The sequence below is a fragment of the Fukomys damarensis genome, unplaced genomic scaffold, assembly GCF_012274545.1.
Source record: "Fukomys damarensis isolate Sample0158 unplaced genomic scaffold, DMR_v1.0_HiC HiC_scaffold_17, whole genome shotgun sequence".
In the NCBI taxonomy this organism is placed as follows: domain Eukaryota; kingdom Metazoa; phylum Chordata; class Mammalia; order Rodentia; family Bathyergidae; genus Fukomys; species Fukomys damarensis.
Genome location: NW_022900929.1, coordinates 1,509,570 through 1,518,481, shown reverse-complemented (window position 1 = coordinate 1,518,481; position 8,912 = coordinate 1,509,570). Strand labels below are relative to the sequence as shown.

Below are 8,912 nucleotides of genomic sequence, written 5' to 3'. Positions count from 1 at the left end.
TTTTTTTTTTTTTTTTTTTTTTTTTTTGGTACCAGGGATTGAACTTGGTCCTTGAGCTTGTGAGGCAGGCAGCAGAACCACTGAGCTAAATGCCTGGCCCCTCAAACTGAACTTTTAGAACATTGAACTGCTTGACATGATTTTCAAGATCTTATTTCATGGCCAGAAAATTTTAAACTGTATTCTCCCAACTTTCCACAGGTACCAGAAAAGATGTGATGGACAGGACTTCTTCCTCATCCTGCCACTTATGTTCTTGGTTTCTTTTCACTTCTTCCAACAGTAAAGCGTGTTGTGAAATTGAGTTTCAATATCACTCTTTTCCAATCCATCAGCTCAGACACTAATCACAGAGTAGGTCAATGTGCTAGCTTTTGTCAAAGCCATTTTAGTTTTAGATTTGTCAAAATAGTGTTCTGAAAGTATGTGCTTATAAAGATGCTTGATGATGAGTCTACAAAACTTTAATAGGGTCACTTTTAGTTTGGGCCAAGAAGACAAACAAGTCCTTTGTATAACCTAATTATCAATATCAACCCACAAGTATGGGAAGATCATAGAAATAACTTGTTCAACCTTCATGAGTCTAAAATTCTCTAATCTTTGCACTTAAGAGAAATTTTATAGCTCTAGAATTATGGTAACGATGGCTGGCATAAGCAATGCTGGAGGCAAACAAATGTTCTTACTCTTTGCTTTGTATTTTCAAGATTCCATCTGAAGTGTTTGTGAATATGTATGCATATGGCTGTGACTTAGGTAGTGACAGAGGTTCCATTAGAGATGTTAACTACAGTGATACAGAGAAAATAGATATAGAGAAAATAGCTGAGGTTTTCTCAGGAGAAGAGTTTTTTTTTTAAACTACTCTGTTTTAGGCTCATTTCCTTCAAAGGATGCCTTTTTTTTAAAGAACTTTTATTCTCTAAGGAGAGATCATTCCCCATTTTCTAATTCCTCAAAAGGCAGTGAATATTGGAGAGCTTTTGCTTCTGTTCTTTTTCCTAGACATAGAAATTTCCAATGTATCATTACAATTGCTAAATAGCAGGCTTGCCTATAATTTTCAGAAGCAAACTAGGCCATTAAGTAAATTTCTAGATCAAGAATTTAAGATCCTGCTCGTGGGAATAATATTTTATGAAAGATATGGCTCCTATACACAACAATGCATCTTTTTACAAAAATATTTGAGAATTTACAACATTCCAGGCACTGTTATGGCACAAGAGACACAGAGCAAACAAAAAGAAAGTCTTTATCCTTTATCACTACTAACTGATAGAACATTTCCTGGCCAGTTTATTCTATCAGATAACCTTTAGCAAGAGTTGAAGCATAGTAAATTGCACGAAGGTAATAATTTGAAGGCTAAAGTTGATTGTAATTGTACAGGAAATATCAATCCTTCCACATTGTCACCCACCCCACCACATCCCTCACCAAACACACATACATTCTTTATGCTTCCTGGACTCAGTGGTTTTCAAAATAGGACATGCCCCCATACAACTTAACAATTTAAAAATAAAGAGTAAACAGCAAATCATCAGCTGCGGTTTCAAGTAACATACTTAATCATATTTATTTTGTTATCAGGGTTCAAAAATGGAGAGAATTCTTTTTAGAGCCAGGATGAGGATGGCAAAGAAAAAATGTAAAATACAATAAAAAGAATGAAGTCTCAGCTTCCACCTAAAATATCACACACTGACTCAGATTCCTTTTGCTTTCATATGCCATGAGGATTTTTTTTGCACTAAATTGACCTTATCTGTCAAAGCTAAAGACTCAAGGCTGCAATACAGCCTTATGCTTTTGTTCTCTAACCTTTTACTACCTTATGTAGTTTTTTGGAAGCTAGATTTTAAAACAATCATAATGTAGTATTAGTTTCCACAAATAATGGGACTGATTTGACTGGGGAGTTAAACAAAGATGATTTAACTGATTCTTATTGAAGAGGAAAGTAAATCTTATTTGGAAAATTTATTTATTTAGGGCTGCTTAAATTTAAGGGAAATGACTTCCATCCCCTTCAACTCATTAGCTGGAATGAAACCACAAAGCAAAAGAAGAAAGAGTCTGGATGGAATGTGCTGGTGCTATCTATGCCACAAAAGCAGCGATGTACATAAAGGCTTTAATTCACATCATGTGGTCTAGGGCTGAGTAGAGATGGCAACAGGACATCTGGAACACAGTTAAACGTATTTTCCTGATGGAGGCTGGTAATGGTACAATTTCTCTCTGATTAGCAATCTGAAATATGCAGTCTCTTTGTACCTTTCACTTAGCTAAGAGGTTATCTCAGGTACAAACCATAGGATTCTAGGGCGAATAAGTGATTCAGGTGAGATCAAAGAGCCAATAAGAATTTTAGCTCAAAGCTCAAGGCTGCACGGAACCTAATCGGTTGAAAATAAACATCACTGGAGAACTTATTTTAACTCAGACGCTTTAATGTCAATTGCACATTGGGCTCAGGACCTTTGATAGTGCTGGGAGAAAGGACTATTTCTTTATAATTTCACCTTAACCCCCATCAAGTAGCGTTATACTGTATAGCCTGCAGACAAAAATATGAACCCTCTTCCCACCATATCTGTGACACTTCCATCTGGGTATCCAGATGGAAGAATCAAAAAACTTGGAATGTGTAGACATTTCAGATACAAATTCCCACTTTCTTTTGCTCAGTTAAAAGCAGAATATTGTTACTACTCACTTCATTCATTCTTGCAAGTAGCTATTCTGGCTACCTGGTTAAAAACAATTACCTTGTCCTTACTTCTAGATGATAGGTGATATTTATTAAAAATGAGATAAATTTATCGTAAAGTATCCTAGGAAACAGTGAACAGATTTGGAACAAAGGACTATAAGTCAGAGATTACTAACTACATATTTTGTTTTTCTCAAATGGTTTCAACCTTCCCTTCTTTTGCCCTCTCTGCCAGATTCCCTAAATTTCCTACCATGTACTTCACTGGCCCTTTGAAGGGATAATCTAATTACCAACTTCTCCAAAAAATATCTATTTCCATTCTAACACAGTGACTTTCTTCTTATAAAGTGGCACAACAGATTGTAAGTTAAGCAAAACCTTCTTGGTTTCTTTTTTACAACACTATTATGAATGTGCACAAAGACACCTAATAGATTTATGGAAAGAAAGAAGAATATCAGACTTAGAAGTTGCCCACATGGAATAATACAGGGCTGAAAGTAGAAAGAGAAAGAGAATACAATGAACTACTATCCTTTTAGTGTCATTTCAAACTGAGTAAAGCTAAGATAAACTTTCTGAAGAAAGTGACTTATAAGCAGAGTCATGAAGAATGAGTGGGTTTTGTGGTTCTAGAAATGGGGGAAACATCATTCTAGATGTAGGAAACTACCTGACCCCCCATATCTGGAGAAGGGAAAATGTGAGTCATAAGTGAAGAGTATCAGTTTACTTTGGAATAAAGGGTGGATTAAGCACAATAGTAAAAAATAGGGTTGAAAAGGAAGATGGGGGGAAATGATGGAGACTGAAGAGTTTATACATTTACATAGGGAAATATTAGAGATTTCTGGGCAGGGGAATTCAATGCTTTATGTTGTTTTTCAGGAAACATGATCTGGAAATACAGTGTAAGCTGAAATAAAGATGGTAGATTGGAAAGTTCGCTAGGAGACAACTGAATCATTTAGAACAAAATAAATGAGGTTCTGTAACAGTGAAAATAGAGTTGATATATTGTAAAAGTAGAATTAAGATTTAGAAACTGACTAGAATCTGAATGGGGGTAGAGGAAATACAGATTACTCCAAAGGTCTGAATTTGGATGATACAGAAAGCACTTATGACACAGGAAATAGGTAATATGTGAGGATGAAAAAGAAAGATGAGGAAGAGAAGAATAAATTTAGCTGGGTTGAAATATTGGTAGTAAATCCTTGAGATGTCCAACATGTAACTGGTTTATTATTCTTTGGATCCTAGAACAGATCAGAGATAGTCACTAACATAACTGAAAAACACACAACTGTTAAGGTAGAAAGTACAGTGAGAAAAAGAAGAGAGCTATGGACCACTCAACTTCAGACCCATATACTGAAGAGGCAGGTAATGAAAAAAATATCCAGTAAAAAAAGAAGAGAAGTGGTATGAGAGCAATTTGGTTGCAACACATCACCCTATTGGTCACCAGGGTTGACTAATCTGATCTGGCTGGCTAGGCAAGTATCCCCTCCCTCATCATTCCATGTGTATTCTTCCCAAAGCTGCATTGCTCAGTGGAAGAGGATGACTATCTTCAATAGAGGACTGTTTTCTTGTTCAAAGGTATATGAGTAGATACACTACCCTGCTAGAACCTCCAAACAAGCTCTCAAGAAAGAAAAAGAGAGAGGGAAGGAAAGAGGGAAACACAGAGGGAAGAAAGGAAGCAATGAAGGAAGGGACGGAAGTCCAGCCAGCCAGCTTAAAAAGCAAGGGAGAAAATCAGAATACAATAATATAGAAACCAACAATAGAACATTGTAAGTTAAAAAATACCTAACTAACAAAATTGAGTGCCTCAAGAGTTTCAGGAGAATGACAGAACCCACTGGAATCGACAGAAAATTATTAATTTTAAGAAAGCTCTTTTCAAAGAGTAAACATTTTAATAGGTTAAAGAGTGACTTACGAAAACGGTAGAGAAAAAAGAGCTCTTTACTGGGAATCAAAGGGCCTGAGTTCTACCTGGCCCTGCTATTAAATAGTCTCATGGCCATTTAACCTTTCTTGAACTGTTTCCTAGTCTTCAAAATTATATAAAATCTCTTCCAACTCTCACTTTCAAAGATTCACACAGGCTCCCTATGTGTTTAAACCACATGGAGATATTTAGCTACAAATCTTTATCAGAGTTAGGCCAATTTTGCAACTTGTAACTGGAATAAAAGTAAAGCAGTGTCTTAGTATTTCTCAATATAGAGAAATAAAAACTACATTCTTAGATTTCCTCAGAGCAAACCAAGCTCCCTTCCCCCAGCCTACTTCCACTCCCAGTCTACCATCCTTTACATTTAAAAATTGAGCTATTATCCCTAATCGATCCATTGACTTATCCTATTGCTTGAAGTCAGAAGTCACCACCAAGCTGTGTTTAATGATATCAGTTGTGTATTAACAACCAATCCTTCATATCATGCCTCTCCAGCTTCATGTGATCATGCCTTTGTACAGTAACATTTCCTGGAACTCAGTGTCCCATATTACGTGCTCCAAGATAAAATTACAAATAGGTTATTCAAGACAAACTCAGATGCACTGAAGGAAGATATTTTACTTTATCTCAAGGGAATATATTTAATAGATCCCTTTAGCAATATAAACTCAGAACTGCTGAAATACTCAATGCTACAGATCTTTTAGCTGGGACCAATGATATGGACTACTGATACACCCTAAATTAGTATAGATGTCAAATACTGCATTGTGACTGAATTTTCTGATTAAAGTTTAATAACACCATGCTTTACATAAAAAACCAGAGTAGAATATCTTTCTCTTGCTGAGACATTTCCTGAAGTTCTCATTCTCTTATTCCTCCAAGGAGGTTGGCCTGTTCTTTCTCAAGATTCTTACCTTTTAATACTCAATGGTATTGTAAAAAATAAAGGAAAATTAAAGTTTTGTTTTTTATAGAACATATAATTCAGGTCTATTTCTATGAAAAAAAATGGAAGAAAAGGGCAATTAGCATCTATCGTGCACCTCACAAATGCCAAACATGTTCTCATACATTGTCTCACTTGAGCCTGCAAAAAATTCTTGGTAATACAGCAAATAACTTTCACTCAGGCAGATGAAACTTATTGGTAGAAAATTTAGCTTTAATTTGAGAGAGAGAAAACCGAGTCAGAGGTTAAGCTATTCTCTTAAGGTTAAATGGTAAGATACAAATCTGGACTGAAACAAGAGCCATGTGACTCCAAAAATAAAGCTCTTTCCACTCCACAAGGCAGTTTGGCCTAGTGAAAAATCCACTCTTAAAAGAGTCTTAGCATTTTATGCATAAAGGGATTAGTCAGGATCCCTTGAAGCCTCTAACTCCTGTTGTATCAGCACTGAATCCCCCCCTTTTATTTCCCTCTTTGACTGAAATTCAGCACCGAGAACAGTTCCTGAGTCACATGTACTGGGTGCTGTCCTTGGATTCTGTGTAAATGAGCTCACACCCCCATTCTTGACTTTGCAAGTAACACTGAGCACAGAGGAAATGTAAAAAAAAATGAAGATGGTATCCTATGATGGCATGGTGGAAATTAGCACATTTCCCAGAAGATCAAGATAAAAATGCATGTGAGAAGAACAAGGGAGCCAAACAGATGGGGCAATAAAATGGAGGTAGAATGAGCTCATCAGGATTCCCAGCACATGGTTTCAGTACATACTGGGCTCTCAGCTGACCTGGGACATAGTGAATGAGTGGGTGGTTACTATGCTGCAGCATCAGTTACACTAAAGGATTAGGTGGTGCTGATTCACTGCTGCAGATCTGCACGACTTTTCAAGTGGAGGAAAATCTGTAGGCCCTGGTCTCTGCCACTCACAAAACTATTCTCATGGGTAGCATGAATCACACATGCAGGGTCTTTCTTGCGTTGAGTAAAGGATGTACCACCATGCTGCTGACAGCAGGTTTCAACCACAGCTACAGCATCTGTTTGTATGGTGTTACGTGCAGTATTATACAACCAGCCTGCCTTTCCATACTTACTCTCGGCTACAGGTGGTTTCCAACACACACACACACACAGAAGAAAACATGTTCTGAAATCTCTGTCACACTGAACAGTCAGCTCTTCTTTTCCAAACCACCAAGCTATTGAATATAGCCAGAAGGACTGTTACAAGTCTAGCCTAATTCCCTTATCTCATACACAAGGAAATTTAAGTCCAGACAGGAGAAATGCCTTGCCCAAAACTACTTAGCTAATGACAGCTGGTATTAGGACTCGAACTCATTTCTAAACCAACAATTTTTCCACTGCAATACAAGGATAAAATAAAACCCTAAATAGCATTTACCCTGTTAACTAAGCCCTCTAATTTTACTGCCTCCAGAGAAAATAACATCTCCAATGCCTGGCTCTTTCCATCTGGGCTTTGGCAATTTCAATGATCACTTCTCACACTGGAATCTCTTTTAAGAAATTTAAGAGTAATTATTTTGGGATATATGCTATTTTTATGTCTTCTTGTACACTGCCTTCTTTGTTCAGCAGGAAATTAGAATTCTGGAAATACACTCAATTTTATTTAATTATTAAATGAACAAGCCTCTATTTAAAGTAGCTGCAAATATGAATTATTAGTCTATGTCAAGGATATACGGAGCTGTATAGAAACAATAATAATCTACTGTCATATCTAATTAAGATCTACCTAGATGAAAAAAAGAACATCAAATTTATGAGTGGAAAATTAAAAGGCCACATCCTTATCTGGATAATTCTGAACATGTGTGGAGTTGTTCCAGACATGGAATCATTTAAATGTAATATTTTATAAAGTGGTTTGAAACCTTGTTGCTGTCATTATTGCAATTTGGGTATATGTGGGCTTATATGAACTTTCAGAGTTTTCAAGGAGCGCAAGTAGGAAAAATGTAGGAAGGAGTCTACTCAAGGTCATATTTACAAGGTGAAACTGATTATACAGACCAACAGAGACATTAGTCCATAACTCCTCCCATCTCCCACCCCATACTTTTCCCACTAAATGAATATTCTTACCTGAATCATACTTCCATTGTCCTCTGCTTTACATAGACTGTGTAGACCAGGTCACCGGCCTCTATTTCTTATCCTTGAAGAGATTTTCATGAATAAAACTTTTCTTATAATTTAGTAATATTGTCCTTGAAAACCTTGCGCAACTATTTACATAACAGAAGCTATTGTTTGAAGTGCAAAGCAGGTCAGAATTTGTTTTCTAGAGATTAATCACTACAGTGTATTTTATATTATCATAATAATTTCATTTATTTTGATACAATTTGTTTTCAGTATCAACCTCAGCTTCTGTGCACAAGTGACAAATCCATTTGTTTCTGGTAGAATGGATAATGTGATTAATGACCTAGCAACAGGATTTCTTTAAAAACATCGAGGAAAAAAAATAAAGATTTCCATTTTTAATGCCCTGTAAGACAGCTCAGCCTGTAGCTGGAAAAAAAAAATCCTCTGAACGTGTTTGTAAGTCACGGATAAGATTTTTGAAACAAATTTGCTCCTTCCTTCTGGGGTTTTCTGTACATTTTCTGTTCTCTCCAACAACCTGAGGGCACTGGTCTCAATTTGGGAAAGTGGGCGTTGTGAACTTCCCATTCACAAGGACGGGGCACTGTTTTAAGACGTGGTGCCATAGCGATGACTCCAATGGGACATCCTCAGCAAGCAGAATAAACTCACTGCCTAGGGGGCTGTAGCTGGACAGGCACAGAAGAGCTCTCAAGTGGCCTCGTGATTCAGGCCTCTTTGCGCGGGTGTCGCCTTCGTTTGTCAGCGTCGGCTCCTGGTCCCTGCCCACAGATCGTGGGAGCAGCCCGAGCCAGCCTGTTGGGGGCGGGGACGCGAGGCCGTCGCTCTCCGGAGGCGGCCGTCGTGTGGCTCCTTCCCGCCTGGAGAGGGAAGAGGCCCACCTCGCGCCTGCGTCTGGGCCTCGAGTCCCGCCGCGGGCTCCTCAGTGGGAAGTGGGATAACTTCCCCTTCAGGGTTTTTCGCGCCGTGCCGGAAGCCCGCAGCCACTCGTGGGTGCCAGGAGCCTCGCGGCTTCTCCTCAGCCCGTGAAGCCCGCATCCTCGGGTGGGTTCCAGGAGCGCCTGGACCCGGCCGGCCGACACTCTTCAGGGCATTGAGGTGGTGTGGGG

At 38.2% G+C, this 8,912-nt stretch overlaps 1 long non-coding RNA gene across 1 annotated transcript in view; it reads right to left on the bottom strand.

Moving 5' to 3' along the window:
• Positions 1 to 8,906, bottom strand: part of LOC104875287 — a 100,521-nt gene extending 91,615 nt beyond the window's left edge. Inside the window, exon 1 of the long non-coding RNA XR_784015.3 lies at positions 7,777 to 8,906. This is a non-coding gene — a long non-coding RNA (uncharacterized LOC104875287). The remainder of the gene's footprint in view (positions 1 to 7,776) is intronic.
• Positions 8,907 to 8,912: the final 6 nt, after the last annotated feature.